This window comes from Triturus cristatus, chromosome 3_1 (assembly GCF_964204655.1).
Source record: "Triturus cristatus chromosome 3_1, aTriCri1.1, whole genome shotgun sequence".
In the NCBI taxonomy this organism is placed as follows: Eukaryota; Metazoa; Chordata; class Amphibia; order Caudata; family Salamandridae; genus Triturus; species Triturus cristatus.
In genome coordinates this window covers 1,164,696,342-1,164,718,951 of record NC_140583.1, presented here as the reverse complement: position 1 = coordinate 1,164,718,951, position 22,610 = coordinate 1,164,696,342, and the positions used below count along the sequence as shown (strand labels likewise).

Sequence of the window (22,610 nt, the reverse complement as noted above, 5' to 3'; positions counted from 1 at the left end):
GCTAGTGGGATACTAGCTTTGTATAAAAAAAATGGTGAACATAATGTTGATAACAAAACATGTCGCCAAAGTTAGATACACCATCAAACAATTCATCGTTAGAAAAGGCAGCTGATTACTCTAGATCTGCAAGCAAATTGTGCACAGTCTGAATGTTCCAATCATCAGAGAAAGTACTAGAGGTGATGATATAATTTAAGGATATTCTAAACAAATACAGCATTTGTAAAAGTTCAGTAGGACCATACATATCATACGATACCCTATCCCACACCATTCCTTCCGGAACTGAAACTGCTGTAATGTTCACCAGGGACTGGTCCCTTAGTTTACAGTGTGATGATGCATATGGTTTAAGAACCAAGTTCTCAAGTTGTACTGCTGAGCGATCTGGGAGATACTGTTCATTCAGAAGTTGGAAAAAGACAGTCACCAAACCAATCCAGAGGATTAGTAATAGTAACCCAATTGTAATCCAGAGATGTATCCAAGGCGAACAAAGTATGTTTTTTTCAGCCAAAGATAGAGAGCATACATTCATAGCTTGAAAGGGAGAGGCGGTGGTGGTAGCTCAGGTTCACTTGAATCCGATGAGGAATTGTCATAATGCACGAAGTAGCCAGATGCCGTCCAATCTATTTTTGGCAGCTCAGCAGGTTTTGTAGAACCGGGAGATTACTCGATCTGTGGCATGTTCATATAGAAGTCATAAGGTTTTCGAATTGAAATGTGAGTTACTGTACAGTTGTAGTTGTTTCAACAGGAAGGAGTAATACTTCATTGTTGTTTACAGCTTCTCTTTGGAGGGTGTTATCTTCTGTAGTTGATAAAGCTTTCATCTGACCTTCCTGAATGGAGTGAGGCAGCTACCCAGGAGCCAAATGGCCTACTGTTGAGAATCTGCCACATAGTGTGGTTTGATGAGATCAATGGAGACAAACCTTTTATCTTTGAGAACAGCAAGGGGCAGAAGATTACAGTTCTGGTACCTTCGACAGCCGGGACTGGTACAGGCACTCCATAAGATAGCCCAAATTCTTTGTCCACAATGGTTTTTCTGACCAGGTCCCCAATCTTCAGGAGCCAGGCAGTTTTTGCTCGTACGACCTTCACTTTTCCAGTCGCAGTTAGTTTTACTTGGATGTTGCTTTCAGCGCCCCAGAATTCACTGAGTTCCAGTAAAACAGCCAAACGTTCATTGATGCCAAATGGTGTTTCCGCCACCACTGTGGTGATATGATCGAGGTCTAGGACTCACATTCTCACACCAAACAGGACTTCGTATGGAGTACGAACACCTAGGGATTTGCTTGGTATGTTCTCGAGTGCCCCCTGGACCCCATATAGGTGATTGACCCAACTGCCACCGGAGCCTAATACCCTTGCTGTTAAGGACTGCTTTAAGTCATGGTTTTTCCTGTCAACTAGCGAATTTCCCTCAGGATGGTAGGGGGAGGAGTACCGCATTGCCACACCCAAACGTCTCATGGCTTCTTTCTAAGCCTAAGAGCTAAACGCTGGGCCCGGGACGGAATGTAGTGTGCCACTTGCGTATGTCTCGATGACAACTCGCAAATCTTTTATAACAGTTTGAGCATCAGCCGAGTGCAGCAACCAAACCCACAGGAATCTGGAGCATGAACCCACAGCCAAGATGTACTTGTAAGCCCCGTCTGAGTTTAAGGGGCCGCATTGATCCAAATAAACAACCGCTAGAGGCTTGTCTGAAATCAATAGAGGTATCTGTGGAGGACGTGCTTAGGTGGAATCCTTCATCTGCTGACATATGTCACATTTGAGGATGAAGTCCTTGGTCTGTTTTGTAAAACCAGGCCACCAATAGCACTGCTTCAGTAATGAAACTGTATCAGTAACCCCAGTGTGTGCTGAACCCAGACCCTCATGTGCGGCTAGTATTAAATCCAACCTGCGATCAGTGTTTAGTACAACTCTATCCCTCAGTCCTGGAATCTGGGCATACAGCACGTTTTGTGCATCTAACTTGTAGGAGTACTTGAGTGGAAAGCACTATGGCAAGTAGGTGTCTTTGCAAGCAGCATTGACAGCCACCATGATGTCTCCAGCTAATCCATACTAGAACAAGTGATTGCAGCAAAGGCAGCAGTGCAGACTCTTGCCTTAGCGGCTTCATCAGCTATGGAATTCCCTTCAATGTGAACGCCAACACGTTGATGACTCAATGTGTGGATAACATGAGCCCGTGGCAAGCATTCTTTCAGCTTTGCCACTTGTCCCAAAAGCAGCTTGTGCTCGTTTGTGGAACCCTTATAATCTTGAAATCCATTCTGGCCCAATAGTGAAGATATTCATTATAAGACTGGAGACAGTAATATGAATTACACACTATAAGTGTGGGGAATTCATGATCCGTACATTGTAGTGCCAGTATTAGGGCTTGGAGCTCTGGTAGCTACACTGTACAGTCCCCTAGAAAATGATTTTGTGTTTTCTCAGGACAGAACTGTCCGTCATGCATGCGGCCCTTTACTATTACACATGCTGTGGAATATTGGTGTCAGGTCCCTATGGTGAGCTGAACAGATCCATCGGCATAAATTATGTATTCATATCGATCTGGAAGCATCATTTAATTCGGAAGAGGGTATTCTTGTTATTTCTGCAGGAATGCTCGTGTTTGCAGTGTAGAATTGAATCTGTAATCTGCACCTGTTACAGTGAGAGAGTTAGCCCATTGAATCCATTATGGATGTAATGCTTTGGCATTCAGAACACTTGCTTTAGTAACCGCCTCTAAGGTTGGTACTGGAGTAACAACTACTATTGGCTTACCCTGAGCTAGTATTCTCTCTCTCTCTCTCGCTCTCTCTCTCACTACAGAAGTCAAATTTTCTCAGTGGGTGCAAAACGCATTTCAGCGTTTGTGTTAAAATGTGATTTGTATGCAATATTTACTGTATCACCTTCACTGAAAGTTATATATGTATACCCGGTGTGTCCAGTGACTACGCAGATCACCAGGTTAGTTGTATTTACACGTGTGTGCAAATGTTGGAAAGCTATCATATCAGCTTGTACGGAACGTAAAATATTTGTGTGTTCCTGTGTCCAGTAGTTGACTGATAAATAAGGTCCAATTAAATCACTGAATGGTTGAACCCATTCTGCGTAATCCAAAATGTATGTTTTGCCAAAATTCAGGAATCCTAAAATAGATTGTAGTCTTTTCAGAGCCATTGGAGGTTGGAGCAATGCGCATTTTCTTTAAAAAAAATGTGTGGCCAGGCTTTTGCCTTCACTTGATAACTCATATCGTAGAAACAAAACATCGAGGTGGGTAATTTTTGATTTTTTAAAATGAAATTTGTAACCCAGGTGAGCAAAGCCCAGAATTATGTGGTTTACTCTAGCCAGGTGTTTCATTAACTAAACATCTGTCAGGTAGATATTGTCTAAGTAGGAAAATGCCTCCTCATCAAAATTTTGAAGTAACTCTGTTGGCTGTTCTTATACCCTTGATGTAAACAGCAAAATTGAGGTTGTGAACCTAGCGCTGAAAATGCTGTCAAATACCTGCTCTCAGGCACTATATTCTGGCAGAAGAATCCATTTGAGATATCAAATGTTGTTTTGTATTTCTTCAGCACAATGTTATTCATCAGTGCGGCACTAATGTGCATTTTGTACTGCAACCGTGCGTGTGGAATTGATATGCTCACTCAGCGCTACTACCACCAGATAATCCATCAGGTTCCGGCAAGCTATTGTGACTTCTGCCACGCTGTCCAGCATTGTCACTGCCCACTCCCGGTTCAGAAGCAGAGTCCTCAGTAGCCTGGGCAGGTCTTATTTTAATTCCAGCTACCTTCTTCTTTTTGAATTGAGGTTTAGCAGGCGAGTCTTTTGTTTGCCCTCTTTTTTAAGGATGTAGCCTGAAGTGCGATGTGTCTTAACACGCTCTTCTGATCTGTGCTCTGCCCGTCCACCTCTCTCCGAGCATGTATCGGATGAATCCTGAAAGGACCAAGGGGAACGTGCATCAGTATCCTGATCAGGCTTTCTAATGTTATCACGGTTTCTCAGATTGAATTTCTTGTCAGTGGTTTCCTGCTGATGAGACCCACCCCAATTGTGTCTTATTTTGTATATATATATATATTTTTTTTATTTTCCTATTTCTTCTTTGAAGAATGGGGTGCTTGCTTGTAGTTGTACTTATCAGAATTGCTCTTAACCTGCGGTTTCCCTGGTCTTGCTACCAGATTATCCCTACTCAGCGTGGCATAGGTTTCTTTGATAATTTTAGGCAATTTCTCCTATTGCTGTGCAGGAGTGAACTCCCTCGGGTGTTGGTGTAAGCCAATGCTGCTGCTTCCCCCATTATGTTACTTAACATAATGGCTGATACCGCTGCAAACTGGCACATCAGTTTCATCTCCAAGTCTAGGGCAGGTACTGTCCCATACTCATTCTGTACTTGTTTCAGTACCTCAAGTAAAACTGTGTGGAAACAGCAGCAAAGACTGTACCCCAAGTAGTAGGAGACATCCCCACTGGCAAGCAAATTGTTAGTATTCTGTGTTTGTCTTGCTGACCCGTATGGGGAAAAAATGCTTCAAACTGGCTTGTTTTCTGTGGTATCCAGAGCGGAATTTTCTCCCAACTGGTGGGAATCTTTCCCATTACAGCATTCGGTATTTGCAGGCTCATACCCGTATTAGCCAATTAAGGTTGTGCAGTCTGTGCAGGGTTAACTGTGAGTGTTCGCATAATATACTGTGTGAGATTTCTGCCAGTTTTTACTAGGTCTCGTAAAGTGTTGTTATTTCTGTTGCATCTAAATTAGCAAGATTAGGATGTGGTGTAAAAACAGCTAAGATCAGCCATGCAGCTCCTTCTTTACTGAGCAGACCGAGTCTCATGTTTTCTACAGTATGGAGGAGGGCGTATATAAAACAATTTGTGTGTTCTTGGTAAGGTAACGGAATTTTTAGGTTCACAAATGGAAGGTATTCCTCAGGCGTCTCATCTTCAATGTAAGTGTGAAACAATTGTGCATGTGCATCCACAAATTTAATCCAAGAATAGAATGCCTTTGTTCTGAATGCTTCATGTGCCTCGACCATGAAGGTAACATCCCCACCCGTTGGCCGGAGGCCATTATATAATAATAATATAGTAACTGCATGTCTGCAATATTCTTTAATACTTAAAGCAACTTCTCCATTTAAAGACATTGGGCCAGATGTACGACCGCTTTTTGCAGTCACAAACGGGAAATCGTCCCCTTTGCTACCGCAAAAAAGGGTCCTGGCATGTACAAACGCTATTTTGCGAGTCGGTGACTCGCAAAATAGCGTTGGCGACTCTCGCTATTAGGAAGGGGCGTTCCTTCCTAATGGCGAGTCAGAATGGAATGTACCATTGTTTTGTGGCCGCAAAACACTGGCAGTTTACCATCTACTTCAAGTGGGTGGTAAGCCACTCGCAAACGAGAAGGGGTCCCCAGGGGACCCCTTCCCCTTTGTGAAAATATTTAAGAGTAGGTAGTGGTCCCACGGACCACTGTCTACTCTTGAAAAATGAAGCAGTAATGTTTCATTTTTCTTTTTTTAAATGCATCCCATTTTCCTTTAAGGAAAACGGACTGCTTTTTTTAAAAAACTGCTTTATTTAAAAAGCAGTCACAGACATGGTGGTCTGCTGACCCCAGCAGGCCACCATCCCTGGGAGTGCTACCCATTCCTATTGGGACTGCAAATTGCACCTACCTCATGAATATTAATGAGGCATGCACTATGCAATCCCATTAGGAATCCCAAACAGTGTCTGAGACACTGTTGTACATTCCAATTTGCGAGAAGAAAATTGCAAGTCACAAAATAATGCGATTTGTGACTCGCAAATTGGTAGGGTATTACATCTGGCCCATTGCACAATGTGGGAAAATGTTTATCCTACAAGCTTCAATAACCTACAGCCAATACATAGGGTATACCTACTCGGAGACTGATTTCCCTTCCCACCATGGACGTCCCTGGTTTGGAGGGGATTACGTGTCTCTGAGAAAAGCACAACTGAACTATTCAGACAGACCATTAAAGAAGAACCCAACTAACTTTAGTGGCGCCTTGTCATGTAGTTCATACTAATCCATAGGATCTGCGCATTTGTTGGACAGCACAAACTTTGGCCGCGTCCCCTAGACTGATTCCAGGCACCCCGGCAGTATCTGCTAGCTTACAGTGCCTCCATAAGCCCCACTAACCTCACCAGGGAGAGAATCGTTTCTAGCAACTACTGAATATGACAACCCCGACCCCTCAATGACCGTGGAAACAGAACAGAACTTTTCACCCAGGCACTCGTGCTCAGAGAGATATACAGAGAATAGACAGTGGGACATTTTCAACATATTTATTGAACCAACGTTATTCTTGTATAGAATACATGTGCTGCGATAATCAGTAGATGAAAGTGATTACAAGCACTAAAAAAAAAAATAGATACAGGTCTACCATGGTGTTAAAACAGTGTATATATGTAGGCATATGATACATGGCTGTAATCAAGTGCTATGCAAACCCTACACCAAGTGTACCTAGAGTGTATGTAGGTGTTAAAGGCAAGAATCCTCCTGAGGGATGATCCAACCCCATTCCCTGGCTGGAGAGAATGTAGGAGCCCATCTTGGTCATGAACTGGACATCCCCTCGTGGAGATGTCAGACCGCTGCGTGGTGAAGTCTCAGAATGCAGGGACCCTCCGTGTCAGCTGAAGTGCCTATTCTGCTAATCTTTTTGGATGCTCTTTATTTATAATAGAAAGTAGCCTTGTGATGTGCGTATAGATTAACGATGTTTTGGATATGTAGATAGCGTTGTCGCCCCGTGGATGAAGATAGAACGACATTTGTACCTAGTGCATAGAAAGGTCTTGTACATGATGTTTGACGCATCATGATAATATTGTGCAAAAATAGATGTGTAAATGAAGTAGTTTCAGAGAAACTAATTCAACATTGTCGTGCATGCAAATATTCGCAAAAGGTCACAGCAGAACTATTATTGTGAAAAATAGGACAATGTAAGAAACAAGCCGCTTCGCTACAGGGGCCTAGCTTGGGCACATAACACCAGAGCCCTGCAGAGAAAGCTCCAGGTCCAAATGGAGTCTCTTCGGACATTTTGAAAACCAATACTGCACTTTGAGCTCCAATTTTATGCAATGTTTTAAAGTTTTTATGAAAGGGCCCCACATTTTGTCTTGTAAAGAAGCGGTGGCTGTTCCCATATTAAAGAAAGGGGACAGGCACTCACCTTGTGGCTATCACCCAATTTCCCTCTTAGATAGCTCTCTCAAACTTTTGGGTAAAATTATTGCAACTAGGCTTGAGGGTTGGGTGGAGGAAAATCAGGATCTTTATAAAGTACAGTTTGGGTTTCACCGCGGGGTGGGCACAGAGAAACAATGCCCGAATCTTCAGCTGGTCAAAAGCTCGTTTGTGAAGGCAAGGGGAGGTTTCATTCACCAAGCGTTTATGGACCTCTACTCTTCCTTTGACTTGGTCAATAGGTCCAGGTTGTGAGGCATTATGGCTACAATGGGTATAGATCAAACTATAATTGGCCTACTGAGGAGGATGCTTTGGGACTGCCTGGTTAAGGTGCGGTATGGTCCTGAGGAAGAACTCCCCCCTGCTATTAAATCCTCACAGGGGGTTAAGAGGGGTGTGATGGCAGGGAATGATATGCCTATGGTGAAGTCTAGTGCCCTCCCTGTTTTACTCTACATCGACAATGCAGTTTTAATTACTAGAACTGCTAACGGATGACAGCGCCTTTTAAATGCTTTTTACGATTTTATGGGGGGGGCTCAGCCTTAAAACCAATCAAAGCAAAAATTTTGCTATGTGTATGGACCATAAAAACACTAAAACCAGACCTTTTAACTTGGGAGCATCTGAAATTGGTATGGTGAAAACGTTTAACTATCTTGGTATCCCTATTGATCAAATTGTGAGTTGGCAGTTTCAACAGCATAGCAATGCAATTTCAAAGAGGGGCAGAGTCAGTTTTCACTTTTGCGTGCTGACTAGGGCACAAGCCTGTGTGCAAAATGATGAGTATATACCAAAGCAAGTGTATCGTTGTAGCAACCTGCGGTTCCAGAGTTTGAGGGTACATGGGTGCAGGACCCTTGCAGATGATAGAGAATACATTTCTATGTAGACTCTTGGCAGTCCTTCAATCAGCTCCTTCATTTATGTATCACTCTGAGTTTGGTTGCCTCCTATAGAGGACAGGATCAAGCTGGACTCCCTTGCCACCATGGATTACAATTTGGGGTAAATTAGGACCCTCACTTTCAAGGGATATTTTTGAAGATTGTCTCTTCCAGGATTACCATCAGGTGATCCTGTGGAATATATACATACATATTATCTACTGGCGGTCGCCAGTAGATAGTTATAGTTAGGACCGTGTTTCCATAGGAAATCTGAAAATTCTATTTTGAATAACTTTGGCGCCGGTCGACGAATCCTCGCGAAATTTTCAAAACTAATGGGGCGCTCCGCTCAGCTCCTACCCTGAAAGTCTCGGGGTGATTCGTCAAGCGGGGGCTGAGAAAAAAGGGGGATCCCAAAACGCGTTTTCCCCATGCATTTTCCCATAGGACCTTTAGTCGAAGGTACAGCCCGAACGGCTGAACAGAATTACTTGAAATTTGGCAGAGAGGTAGTCCTCAGGTCAGGGATGTGCCTTTTGCATATATGGTGTCAATCTGTTCAGTAGTTCCTGAGAAAATTGCAGTTAAAGCACATAAATATCCATAGCCGTGCACCGTGTGCGCACAGTGCGCGCACCCTCACGTGCGCGAGCGTAATTCTGATTGGTGGTTACATGTCAGTCAACGTTCTAATCCGTCGAAATCAGGAAGTGTCGGCCGCCATTTTGTTTGTTTTGGGTGCGAGAGTGAAAAAGAGAGGTGGCGAACGTGAAAAGGGGGCAGGGTAGAGAGTTCCTGACCCCCTAGCCTTTGTCAGGGGGTCCCTAAAGGACCCCGAAGAGTGAAAACAACATTTTTTTTTTTTTTAAATCGCGGGGTGCGCGCACGGTGAAAAACCTTAAAAAAAAAAAAAATACATACATAACTTAGCATTTAAAAAACCGTACAAATTCACTTAAAAAACCATAGGTTTCACACACGTTATTGTTAGGAATTAGCATTTAAAAAACCTTGCAAATTCACTTAAAAAACCATAGGTTTCACACATGTTATAGTTAGGTGGACATTTCACTCGTAAAAAAACAATGAAATTCCACCGTTATAGTTAGTTCAGATAACTATAACTCGCGCGACCGCCACTCTATCACAAGGATGATGTCATCAGTTATGTCATTAGTGATGCCACTGACCATGTTATGAGTGATGTAATAAGTGACGTCATGAGCAGTGGATTGCGGGCGCGCGAGTTATAGTTATCTGAACTAACTATAACGGTGGAATTTCATTGGTTTTTTACGAGTGAAATGTCCACCTAACTATAACATGTGTGAAACCTATGGTTTTTAAAGTGAATTTGCATATATATATATATATATATATATATATATATATATATATATTACCTACTGGCGGTCGCCAGTAGGTAGTTATAGTTAGGACCACGTTTCCATAGGAAATCCGCAACATTCTATTTTGAATAACTTTGGCGCCGGTTGACGAATCCTCGCTGATTTTTCAAAATAGGTGGGGCGCTACGCTCCGCTCCTACCCTGAAAGTCTCGGGGGGATTCGTCAAGCGGGGGCTGAGATAAAAGGGGGGTCCCAAAACGCGTTTTTCCCATGCATTTTTCCATAGGACCTTTAGACACAGCTACAGCCCGAACGGCTGAACAGAATTACTTGAAATTTGGCAGAGAGGTAGTCCTCAGGTCAAGGAAGTGCCTTTTGTAGGTTTGGTGTAAATCTGTTCAGTAGATTCTGAGAAAATAGCCTTTAAATCAATATATATATCAGAGCCAGCGTACGGTGCGCTTACGGTGGCGTGCGCGAGCGCGATTCTGATTGGCCCTTAGATCTTAGTAAACATTCGAATCGGTCGAAACCAGGAAGCGGCGGCCGCCATTTTCTCTCTCGCACTCTGACAGGGGGTTGAAAAACCAAGTCCAAAAACATGTAAAGGGGCTGTTTACACACCTCCCAAGCACCTAGCCATGTCGAGGGAGTCCCCAACGATCCCCCAAGTGAAAAAAGGCAATTTTAATTTTTTCGAAAATTTCGCCGATTACGCTTACCGTACGCGTACGGTAAGAAATAATAAAAAAAAAAATATATATCCACATTCTCCCCACTCCGTGTGCAAAAGGTGCCCGAAGGGCACCTTTTGTGCATGGCTTATTAGAAAACATATATTTTACCTGTCACAACGATGCTCATCATATGTCCTCCATGTGGCACGGTGCGCGAAGCGCATCGTGCGTCCATGGCCCATCTAGCGTAACGTGGGCACGCGGTGCGTGAAGCGCACCGCGTGCTCACTGTGCGCGCACGGTGCGCGAAGCGCACCGTGCGCGCACAGAACGAACTGCGTTAAGTGGGCGCGCACGCCACAAATGGCGTAAAGTAACTTAGCATTTAAAAAACCGTACAAATTCACTGAAAAAACCATAGGTTTCACACACGTTATAGTTAGGAATTAGCATTTAAAAAACCTTGCAAATTCACTGAAAAAACCATAGGTTTCACACATGTTATAGTTAGCTGGACATTTTACTGATAAAAAACCAATGAAATTCCCCCGTTATAGTTACTGTAGGCAACTATAACTCACGCGACCGTAATCCTCTGCTGATGACATATGTGTCTTTATGAAAAAAAAATATTTGTAATATATGTATAGCTAAAATTTAATGGAAGAAGACATGGGCAAATAAGTGTCTAAATACAGTATTAGCATCAGCAGAGAATTGCGGTCGCGTGAGTTATAGTTGCCTACAGTAACTATAACGGGGGAATTTCATTGGTTTTTTATCAGTAAAATGTCCAGCTAACTATAACATGTGTGAAACCTATGGTTTTTTCAGTGAATATATATATATATATATATAGCGATGCTTGGTATTCCAACGGAATAATAAACACTTTTGCACAGCAGATTGGGTCCGTTTTCGTCCTTTCTGTCATACGGGATTACAAGGCGGAGTTCTTTGGACACATATATATATCTTTAGGGACTTAGGTTTCCCTGAGCTGTTCTTCAATCCATCAAACATTAATCTAGATTTAATGGCCCAGGTGAACGTGGCATTTAGAGAAAGGCGGAGCACCCTTTATCAGGCAAATTTTGACAAATTGGGTAGCAGCACTGATTACAATCCGATAAAAACATCACTGGGATGTGAATTTTACTCAACATCAATTTTTTATCCAAATTGCAGATTTTATATGGCTAGGTTTCATTTTAGCACATTACAGTTATAAGTGGCCTTCCCCAGGGTGGTTGACTGGAACAGTGTTATGTCAAGTTGCCCTTGTGATAATACCTCCAAACAAAGCACCTTGCTCTGCACAGATCTAAGATATGGTCTCACAGAGAGGCGTTTATCCTTTTGCAAACACTGCGTAATTTGGAACTCTGCGTTGCATGGGTCAATTCGGTTAGTTGTGCGCCGAGGATAAGAAATAGATATGGGTCTTTATTAAGCATTTTGTTGATTGTATTTTGTTTTTTTTGTACGGGGTGTGGTGTTTAACCCTCGTTTTCTGAATCTTTATACGTTTTCAATGTTATTTCAAATGCAATATGAAACTTGTGCTTTTATGGCTTATTGTAAGCCGAATAAGGCTGATTTAACCGACTGACTATGAGACAAATTGCAGTGTGACCTGTGCAAGCTTTATTTGATTAACGTTGTTTCTGAAAGGGTTTATCAAATCCTGGTTTGGCTCAGACCAAGTCATCTGAAATTTTAGAAACTTAGTTTATGGTGTTCCCTTGCTTAGAAGTTTGTCACTTGTTAGTCATGTCAAAATCTGGCATTCCGCAAAGCCCCCAATAAAACTAGTAACCTGATTTTGATTCGTTTGGGGTTGTGGCTCTGTTGTTTGCGCAATTATAACACGTTTTCTTTTACAGAGTCCACAGAAACTAGCGTATTCACTAGTTTATCAGGTAAGCATAGATTTCAAATTACTTCTGTGAAGACATTAATGCAAGTAGGCGCGGTTCTAAGAATGATTTGTAAAAGATTTAGGGCCTGATTTTGAGTTTGGTGGTGTGTGAGCGGGGCAACATGCCACCGTCTGCTCCGCCAAACCTCAGCGCCGGCGACCCGCCGGATTATAATTTGTAATCCGGGCAGGCGGTCCTGTGGTGGCTGGATCATGGCCCCGCCTTTCAAAGGCTCATAGGCGAGCCTTAGAAAGGAAGCGCCGTGGGATAGCCACAGCACGCTCCAGCATGGCATGGACTATAATGTCCATGCCATGCTGGAACTGGGGATGCAGAAAGACCGGGAGACACACCATGTACACCCCTGCATGCACCACCCTTGCACCAAGGCACCAGAGGGTCTGTCGAGCCCTCAAAGTTTCCTCACTGCCACCCTTTCCATGCCAGCCTCATTGCCATGAAAAGGAAGGCAGTGAGGAAACGGATAATATGCTTATATTGGTTTGCCATCTTGAAACCGATCTACATACAATGGCCCCATCGGTGCATGGAAGAAGGATAAAATGTTGGCCGCCCACGACCATCCCCAAAAAGGTTGTGGTAGAAGGCGTGTCCTTATTGGGGGAGATTTATGTTAGAGGAACATAGCAATTGGGTAAAAGACAAACACATGGTCCAATGAAACCCACTCTGTGCATTATTTGTTGATTTTATTAAAAGGTTGACAATGGACTATTCCAAAAGAGTGTTTTCTCTAACAAATTGTAGTGTGTTCCCTTGGGGCAGTACACGGAACACATGCTCCTTTTCGAGACTAGGGAAGTAAGAGTCATGCGTGATGAGCAGCAGCTTTAGGTGCAACCCAGCGATAGAGGCCGTGATGAAACACAAAGCAGCGGACGATGAGCCAAATTCAGCAGTGAAAAAAAACTTACTTCTGGGTGTGGGAGGATAGCATACTTGAGGAAACCAATAGCTTTCATGTGGCCTTCCTCCCCTTCTTTGTTCCTGTGCACAAGAGACCATCAGTGTTTTGTCATTATTATGTTTGACAGTGTAAAATTATTTTGTAGATCTGTTATCATAAAATGCTGCACAATTATTGACAAGGGTATGCAAGATTTTTTTTTCGTTTGGACAGTCATTCCTACCAACAATATGCTCTAGCATATTATGAGCATTAAAAGGTACGCCGGGTGCAAATAATCACAATGCGCCCTATTATGATGTATGCGCTGCTGCCCTGGGGGGCAGTCGCAAACTCGCGCTGCCCTGGGGGCAGTGCATTCATGTGAAAACACTGAGCAGCTGCTCTGTGTTTCCACAGTGCAGGCGGCAACCGCCTGAACTTTTGCAGGGAAATAGACATCCACTTGCAGGTGGATACAGTCAGTGACTGCACCTGCCTTCAATGGGATGTCTGGGGGGTCCATGGGACTCCCTTTACCCACTGCAGAGGGCTGCTCTCAGGAGACCCACTGACAGTCGGCCACTTTTTAAATGGCATACTGTCAGTGCGCCTCCGGAGGGCAGTTTTGACTCTGCGCCCGCGTCTGTAATATGGCCCGGACGCAGAGTCAAAGGAATTCCCTAAATTGCATAGGGCACGCCCCTATGCAAATGAGGGAACTCCCTTTGAAGGTAGCGCTGCCGCTTTCAGTGCGCCAGAGCGATCGCTATTATAGAAGGGGACGAACAATCGTCTGGGCCCCATTCTATAATACCAAAGTGCCCCGGGGGAGCGCAAAGCAGGTGCAAACGCCCGCTGTGCCCCCGGGGCACTTACTGTAATACGGCCCCCAGGTCTCCATTCTGCACTGATCACCCTACATAAGCCCCGTCTTCCCAGGTTGATAGGAGCATGGGTCATGGCTGGGCAATACAATTCTACATACCAAGGATAATCTTGAAAATGTTTTGCAGGAAGGCTGTAAATATTGAAATTCTCTTTTATGTTACGGATCTTAAGAACACAACTGGTATGCCAACCGCCCATATTCCTAAGAGCTTTTACTACTACATCACTGCTGCCTTGTCATTTGGTCCATTCATAAAGCTTATTCTGTGATCATTTATGTCTTAAGGGTGACACAGGTGTGACTCACTAGTAAATTTCCAGAAAACACGCTTACAGAAAAAACGTTTGTGAATCAAGCATCTTGGGTTCTTGCCTTTTCATCCCTCCCACTCTCATATTTATTAATAATATGTTCAATGTAATATATCACAGCAAACATTTAACATATTCATAATGACAAAATACAGCAAAGGCGATTAGGGGGTCTGATTATTTTGACCTAGGAAGGCCCGTGAAAATATTTACGAAGAGCTCCTCTGAAAACAGAGGCACTTTTGTATCATTGTCAGCAGCACCACCAATTCCAGGAGCACAGGCCTTTCGGCAATTCTTTGCCAGATTAAGCGTTGTGGATATAAATGAGTTACCTTCGTTGATAACCTGGATTGAGCCGTCCCAGATTTAGAACGTCCAACCCTGTTCTAGGAGGGGCTAAAACAAATCAAATACCTGCAGTTGATGGCACGTGCACCAGTGTCAGCTCTTGAAAAGCAGAGCACTGTACTAGAGCCACAAAGGGGGAAGGAGGGGCAAGAAGGGAATGCATCTTTTGGAGTGCCTGTCAAAAATATTAGAATGAAGAGCCTTTAAGACACTGTTTTCACCAAGCCCACAACTATAAGTGGAAATTCAATCGGACATAAAAATAATCATTACCAATAACAATGTTTGATTTTACAGGAAATCTGTAACACGGTCAACAAATGCCACCTCACCATACCGCGCCCCTCCACGGTTCTCAGAATCCACATGGAGATGAAACAAGCAGTTTGTGAACTTCTGACATTTACTTGGGGTCTGCTTCCCACAAGTCTAAGACATTCCTGCACACTCCATTTTGAGTCCTTGTGCATACCTGTCCGTTTTACATGATTTCACCACACATTACAAGAGGATTTCATTGGTTTTTTTTCTCAGTAACACTGCACAACTTTATTTTCTCCTGTCCCTCCCTCGCATTCCAATCTTCACCCTGCAGACCAGGCATACAGGTTATGTGCTGAGACAGGAATACTTTCTATTGAGGTTTCATTCCGTTTTCTGTACAACTTCAACACCAGTTCATATTTTGGTAAAGTATTTTATCCCACAATACAAGCGGTGGTGGCTCCTCCTTTGCAGCAGTGTGAATAAAGTAAAAATAAAAAAACTTGTTACTATCATTTTATTTGTTGCTGCTGTGACAGCTTTGCCGGCGAGGCTGTTCTGCTCTCAGAGCAGGGGGAGGAGTTGTGACACGATGTAAGTGCGCATGAATGTTCAGCCGGCCATCTAGGGCTGGCCAAACAGTCATGCACACTTTGAATGTTCTCCACCCAGGCTCGTTACAGCCCAGGTGGAGAACATGCCCAGTCTCCCAACGCTGCCTGAGCGCCGAACCGCAGCGCTCAGACCAATCACAACACTGCATCGCAGCACTGTGATTGGCTTAAGGGAGCCAGAGTGCTTCCTAGGTGCTCTGTTCCTGTGCCGGGAGAGACGACGGTGAAGAGACGCAGCGAGGAGGTTTATTTTTTTTTTCCTCTTTACCCCCTCACCTCCCGCCCTCCCACCCCCGATAAGTGCCAGCCACCACTAAACACTGAGACAGCTACTTTGCAATGAGCTGCTGCCAACTGAAAAAGAGATCGTGTTTTCTGTGTCTGTCTACGATTGTGTGATGCAGGCATTTACAAAATATAGGAATGAACAGTTTACATTATACATACTTGGTAAAGTTTAATTTCCAAGACTTCACGAATCACTTGTAAATTGCAAAGTAGAAATAAAAAAAACTGTTTATTTTAAAAGTAAGAAATGTCACAAAAGTTTTTAGTAGAAAATGACTGACAAATAATGCTATTAGAGAAGAATCAGCACCCAAAAATGTTTGTATCCAATTAGTGCACGTTAACTGTATCCCCTGCTCTTCCTGCACCTTGAATTGGGTATGTGTATATTTTTTTATGCAACTATAATCTTGCGTAAATGGTACTGGGTTTCACCTATTTCGCATTTTTTCTCTTTCTCTTGCATTTAAGATGGTCATGCAGTTTTCGCTTAGTAAGGCAACATGTCCTGCGGGAACTATGAAACTGGAGGTTCGCTGCAGCCACATTTGCTGCTCTAAACTTCAGAACCTGTATGGACAAGAGAGGGAGGTGATGTCCTGCATGCATTTTATATGTGAGGGCATATCTAGCATAAGGATGTCAAGCAGACGATCATCCAGGAAAACATCACATAATACTTGTAATTCTCACATGCCATGTACGTATTAAAAGGTGGGGATAAAAAAAAAATCACCACAATTTGGCCCACCCTCAACAGTGAACAGACAACATATCTTGTGTAACGATATATAGAAATCTGCACTCAATAACTTTAAACAGTATTTTTTTCTTCGAACTGTTTCTTTTTTTACTTGCCCTACTGAAAGAAGCAGCAGACACAGTGTGCAAGCCATTCGAACTACAGTAAATAAAGCAGTGGGATAGCATATAAATGTAATACATTGAAAGGAATTAAGAACTTCATGAGTGTAAATGTGAATGCTGCTCTCATTGCATCAGTAATATCATTCGACTCTACCTTGTAACAAGGGCAGTTAGAACAATACAGACAAACTGACAGCAATTAAAAAAAAATGGAACCTACTTAATTCAACAAGTTACTTTTAGTCATCACATTAAAATGAACAAAAACTTAAAAGCAAAAACGTACATTACAAATACTAGCTTACATGGAGACAAGTATTGAAGGCAGTGTTTCAAGAAAATTTGGGAGTAACAAAGAATTAAAAGCCAATAATCTGATAAAAAAAAAAGTAATTTCAATTGGATTTATATCAGGCTTTTACCTAAGAAAATTCATTTAGCAAATTTATGTTTGCAAACATTTGTTTAACTTGCTCTTCATTTAGTCTGTCACATTTCCTTCAATTTTAAATCACAGACTCATTCTAATGTTTAATTGTTCAACTTTCACCTCAAAAATAGGATGCTTACGCCCACCCGCCCCTATTGCGTTCACATTTACCACCCTACCATAGGATTTATTTTTAACTCCCTCAACCGTCCACTACCTGAATATATATTTAACCTCAATGTCATTTTTGACTCCTCTCTACCTCACAAATGCATACCCTAAATGTGTTTTTACATGCTTCCTACTGTACAGCTGGCCTTTTCTTGCTTTTCACAACTGCCATTTGTTACCTGTATCTTGTCTTGCACAGCTAGTTTTATCTTTCTATTGGGCTGCGTTCTTAAAATATTGCCTTTTTTTCTTCTAACTGCCTTCAAACCTGCTACATTCATTAAACAGATTTGCACCTGCTTGCAATACCTGTAAATCAATATATGGTCTCACCAACCCAACAAATTTTTTTTGTTTTTTATTGTTTTCTGTGCTACTAACAAACTTTTTTTGTTTTTTTTTGTTTTCTGTGCTACTAACCACCACGCCCTGGCCTCAGAGCGCTATGAGACACAGAAACATTTAAGAGAGAATGGTGAGTTGTAATACTGTGTAATTCATGAACCCTGGTGAAGGAGAACCAGTTGATCATCTTGCAGGATGGACATTGCTTACATACCTACCATCTGATACATCTCCAACATGATGACAAAGGCTTTAAGAACAACAAACATTCTGAGAAAACAGAATGTGGACTTAGACATCTGACTGCAGGACTAAGGAATCCAAATGAAGGATAGGATAAGCCAAACTTTATGTTTAGGCGGTGAATCTTTAATAACCATTTTAAGGTAGTCAGTTTCCTGTCTCAATTGTGAGGCAAGGGATTCCAGACAAAAGAGTGCTGGGCATAGAGACATCAAGGGGCATATCACTTACATCTAAACGGTCGGGTTGGCAATAAGCAACCCAAGCAAACCCCATGTTTCAGGTCAATTGGTAAAGGACAAAGAGATGAGCAAAATAGTTGGATGAGCAGTCATGGAGCACCTGGTGTAGCAAGCAAAGTTACGTGAACGACGTTCTTTCTTTTCACTGGCAGCCAATGTAAGGATTTTAAGGCCACTGTGATGAGACTGTGTAATTTCAAAGAAAACAATAAAAAAGATGCATAGTTTTGAACTATCTGAAGTTTCAAGAGAGATATACTAGGGAGGGTAGTGTATAGAATGCTGTATTAATTCCTGTATGACATAACTACATGAAGGTTTAGAGAGATTTTCTGAGAGCAGTGGAAGAGCAGCAGGGCCTCTTTTAGTAGATGGAAATGGTTTTAGAGCTGGAGACTGTGTTTATTCTACGGGTACATGAAAGGTGGCTGACAAAGAGCACTCCCATAGTGCGTTCTTTATCTTTGGAGTGGAGGAGCATCTAGTCGCTCATGCCAATGTTAAGCAAATGGGGTCTGGACTGGAGGGTTGAAGAAGCAGGAGTTTTTTTGTCATTTAGGCACAGCCAATTATTCTGCATCTATGGTTGGCTCTGTAACAGGCTATGGCACAAGCTGAGAAAGTGCCAGGCTCATCTACAAGCTTGAGGTGGAACTGTGTGTCTGCATACAAGTGATATCCAATCCTGTGCGAGCCTTAGCTCAGTAATAGGAAGCCACATAAGTGTTGGAACAGTGATGGTGACAGGGACGAGACCTGAAGTATACCAAATTAGAAGGCATCAATTCTATAGAGGAATCAACCCAAATTGACTTGATGGGTACAGTTTTATAGGAAAGTAGATAATCTTTTAATTAGTGCCTCAAGGTCAATGGCAGTTGTTCTCAAACTGTGCGCCGTGGCTCCCTGGGGAGCCACCAAACCTACTCAGGGCAGCTGCGTACCAAGCACTTTTATGCATTTAATGTTGGATGGTCTGTTGGCTTCAGTTAAACTAATTAGACAAACTCATGATGTTAATGGTTTGTAAGTGACATGCCTAAAGCTGTAAACCTAGTGCCTAACTGATGGCATGTCGAGGGAGATGACTTCCGTATTTCACTGGATCCCCACAATCCAACACTCTCTAAGTAAGCGGAAGATGCCCGATTTGTTTTGTTAGACTTGTGAATAGTTTGGCTTTTTTTCCAAATGCATTTTACACCAATGCAAGTTATCAGGAAAGTACAGTTGTCCTGTCTATTATACACACTAAGTATTATTAAGTATTGACATTTGTACTTGAATCATAGGTACTTGCAAAGAGGGACGTTTAAAAAAAACATCTGAGGAATTTATTTTACTTGCATTAACTTTGAGACAATTTTAGGGAGGAGGCAGCAAAAATAAAGCTGTATGTGGTTTACAAAATCGTGAGTCACCCTGCTGAGACAGGTGTGCTGGCACGTATGACATGGGTAGAAATGGAACTGCATGCAAATATTCTTCAAGAGCAGAAACACTATGGCAAAGGGGTCTACATGCATAGGGATGCGATCTAGCACTGCAAGTAGGATTAAAAAAAATTGAAAGGGTGCTCTAAAAAATGCATGGGCAAAGAAGTGTAACTAGGAATATTTTATTGGAGGCACTGCCTTAGTAACATGAAACACCCTGTGTATATGATTATAATACCTTCATCTGCTTCATCCCAATAATTTTCAGGGAGAAAAATGCAATTATTCCAGAGGCCGGGCTTACAACCCCACCCCCAAAAAAATAACAGTGGGGAGCCACGGGCAATGGCCAATGGGTCAAGGAAGCCCCGGGTTGAAAAAGTTTGGGAACCACTGGTCAATGGTATTGAAAGCATCTAAGAAGCCTCATAAGGATCAAGGGTTGCCATTGTCTCGAGAGTTGAGTAGCTCTCCCCAGATTTTCGCAGAGTGGTCCCTGGGACCGATGGGATCTGAATTCGGATTCAAAGTCACTGAAGAGGCCATCTAACTCAAGATGGGAGTATAGAAGTCGAGCAGTACGGGTACAGTGTACTTGTGACAAAACGCTTCATCATCTTTGCAACACAGGAAAGGACAGACGTGTCTGTTATTATACACATTATCGGGGTCTACAGTGGGTTTCATTGGGTAGGTTGGGTGTGATGATTGCATGTTTGAAGGCTTGAGGAATTATCTCTGCTGGGGAGTGAGGTATTGAAAACTGTGTATCCTTTCCAGCTTCTGCTTGCTCTCCTTTCTTGTGCGAATCCTTTGGAATACACTCCCATCACCACTATGATCCATCTACTTCCTCTTCTATTTCCATATCCCCTCCAGCCCCCACGTCCCGGGTTGCTCAGACTTTTTCCAACAGTACCAGGACAATTTTAACACTGCTGATTTTTGATGGCAGGTTTATCACCTCATCGCTGTGGCATTTGTTATTGTTCTGTCAAGACAGCTTTACAAAAGTGTTAAAAATGAAATTGATTTGTACAATTAAATTAAAATAAACGTGTCATATTGGTGTTATGCTTTCACAAATTAAAACGTAGTGCCAAAGAAATCATTATATGGTAAAACTTTGAACAGAAAATATAACAATTCACCAGTGGCCAATTAACATCAGCACCGATGAACAAGGTCCATAAATATGTTTCAAGGACCATATGCGAATCATGTTTGCCCAGCTGCCTTCTTGTCCTGGCCGAGAGAAAAAAAAAGCTTCATTCATTGCAAAGAATATTTTTGCGGGGTATCACATTAGAGGCCTTTCCTTCATCGCCAGTCATCCACATGAATTATGCATGAGGCACCCTTAAGGAGTTTTTGGGAAGAAATGTCCGCGGTATCTTTCCACTCTGAATCCCCGTGTCTGATAAAGCGGTCTCTCTAGTCAGCATAGGAACACATTCTGTGTGGTGTCACGAAAGAAATAGTGCTTCCTTTACAATAAACAACTGCCTCACACCACGGTTATACAAAAAGCAGCGCTTTCATTTACTTTTAGTCTTAATATACGTACTTTTTGACTTAATATACAGACAGGTGAAGAACTCTGGTATGGATTTTAGACCAAGGGACGGATAACTAAACATACGTGGCCATGGCTTTTTCCCGTCTTTGGTGGCAAGCTACAGCAGGGCTTGCGCCAAACATCTTTCACTATTGGGTTATAAAAACTAGATTCAGAAGGTGGTAATGTATGGGAAGAATTTTGGTGCATATCTGTTGTGGTGAGGATGTGTTCTGTTTTGTGCTGGTGTGTTTTTGAGCTTCATTATTGCACTGTGCTGTTGCTTTGCTAAGTTGAGAACGTCGAGATGGGTCCTATTTAGCTGTGATTTACCCTAGTTAGGTTTTTAATTGTATCGTTAAACCATTTTGTATATGTTATTGTATTATGTTGTTTACTGCAGAGATGGCTACAATCCCAGTGAAAAGCAGTACATGCCTCGAACGTTCCTGTAACCCGCAGCCCTTTGCCACTGTTTAAGGTGGCAAACTAGCACTTCTCCAGCTGTTCAACTTCTTAAGACATCAGTCGGACCAAAACTGTGGCAAATACTTTATCTTACCTTAGCCCTCCCAGTGCTCACTTTAGGTGATACAGCCCCAAGCATCTTTGGCACAAAGTAGAACACTTATCCGAACAGGTTATATGATAATATTGAAGCAGGAACCATCACAGTGTTAACCAGTTGTGTGCGCTAGTACTACTGTGGGCCCCAGAAATGTGGTGCATCACCGCATGGGCTAAGAAACTCTAGAGAGGATGAGCTTAATTAACTATAAATAATGAACATATGGTTAAAGAGAACTGAGTGAGCATGCAGACTGGTTTACATTTCTGGTGTTTCCACTATGCCCATCACATCCTCTTACTGCTGCTTCAGAGCGATTTTTATAAGCAGTGGTACTGTTAGTAAAGAACAAAAAGTTACAAAGTGACTTGTGAGTGTTGCTCCTTGGATAAAGTTTTATTCTTCAAGATTGTCTTTTGGCAGAAGGAAATGAAGAGTGAGGGCGGTGTGGAGAACAGATTGTAAAGGGTTAGTTTCAAAGATATGCCGCTAGTTGTTCGCAGTGAAAGCGCTACCTAACAGTGTGGGTTCGCCGTGTCTCCCTGTTCAAGTTTTTTTAAAGAATTGTTCATTAGTTCAGTTTTAAACAGCTTTCTGCAGAGGAGGTAGCTTGTCTGAGCTCTCAGGAATGGAGTGAGGGCATTGCACACCTTCAAGACCAAGTTGAACAGTCAGGGTCATTTTATTGCCAATTCAAATGACTAGCTCAACTCTTTAAAAGGGGCAGTCTGTAAAATGCCAGAAAGCTGTGTAATGTGTATGCAGGCCATGTCAAAAACTTTGTATGGAAAATAGTATGCTCAGCCTCTCGCAAAAAAATGTTAATCAGCAAAACTTCAATAGTTTTAGAATTTGAGCCACAGCAATACTGTGTTTTGCAGAAATACATATTCTTTACGCTCTAAATATTCTAAACGTGTTTCTGCATGTGTATGTGCGCGCGTAAGAGTATAACTAAATATATAT

At 42.5% G+C, this 22,610-nt stretch overlaps 1 protein-coding gene across 13 annotated transcripts in view; it reads right to left on the bottom strand.

Annotated features, from left to right (window-relative positions):
• The window catches only part of PKNOX2 (PBX/knotted 1 homeobox 2), a 3,737,380-nt gene that overhangs the window by 3,710,603 nt on the left and 4,167 nt on the right, over nt 1–22,610 (bottom strand). Inside the window, exon 1 of one of the 13 annotated variants that reach the window (XM_085646081.1) lies at nt 13,093–13,168. The exons of the other annotated variants lie outside the window; for them this stretch is intronic. The gene's annotated coding sequence lies outside the window, so the exon portion shown is untranslated. Of the gene's footprint in view, nt 1–13,092; nt 13,169–22,610 lie in introns of those variants that run through there. 13 annotated transcript variants of the gene reach the window in all.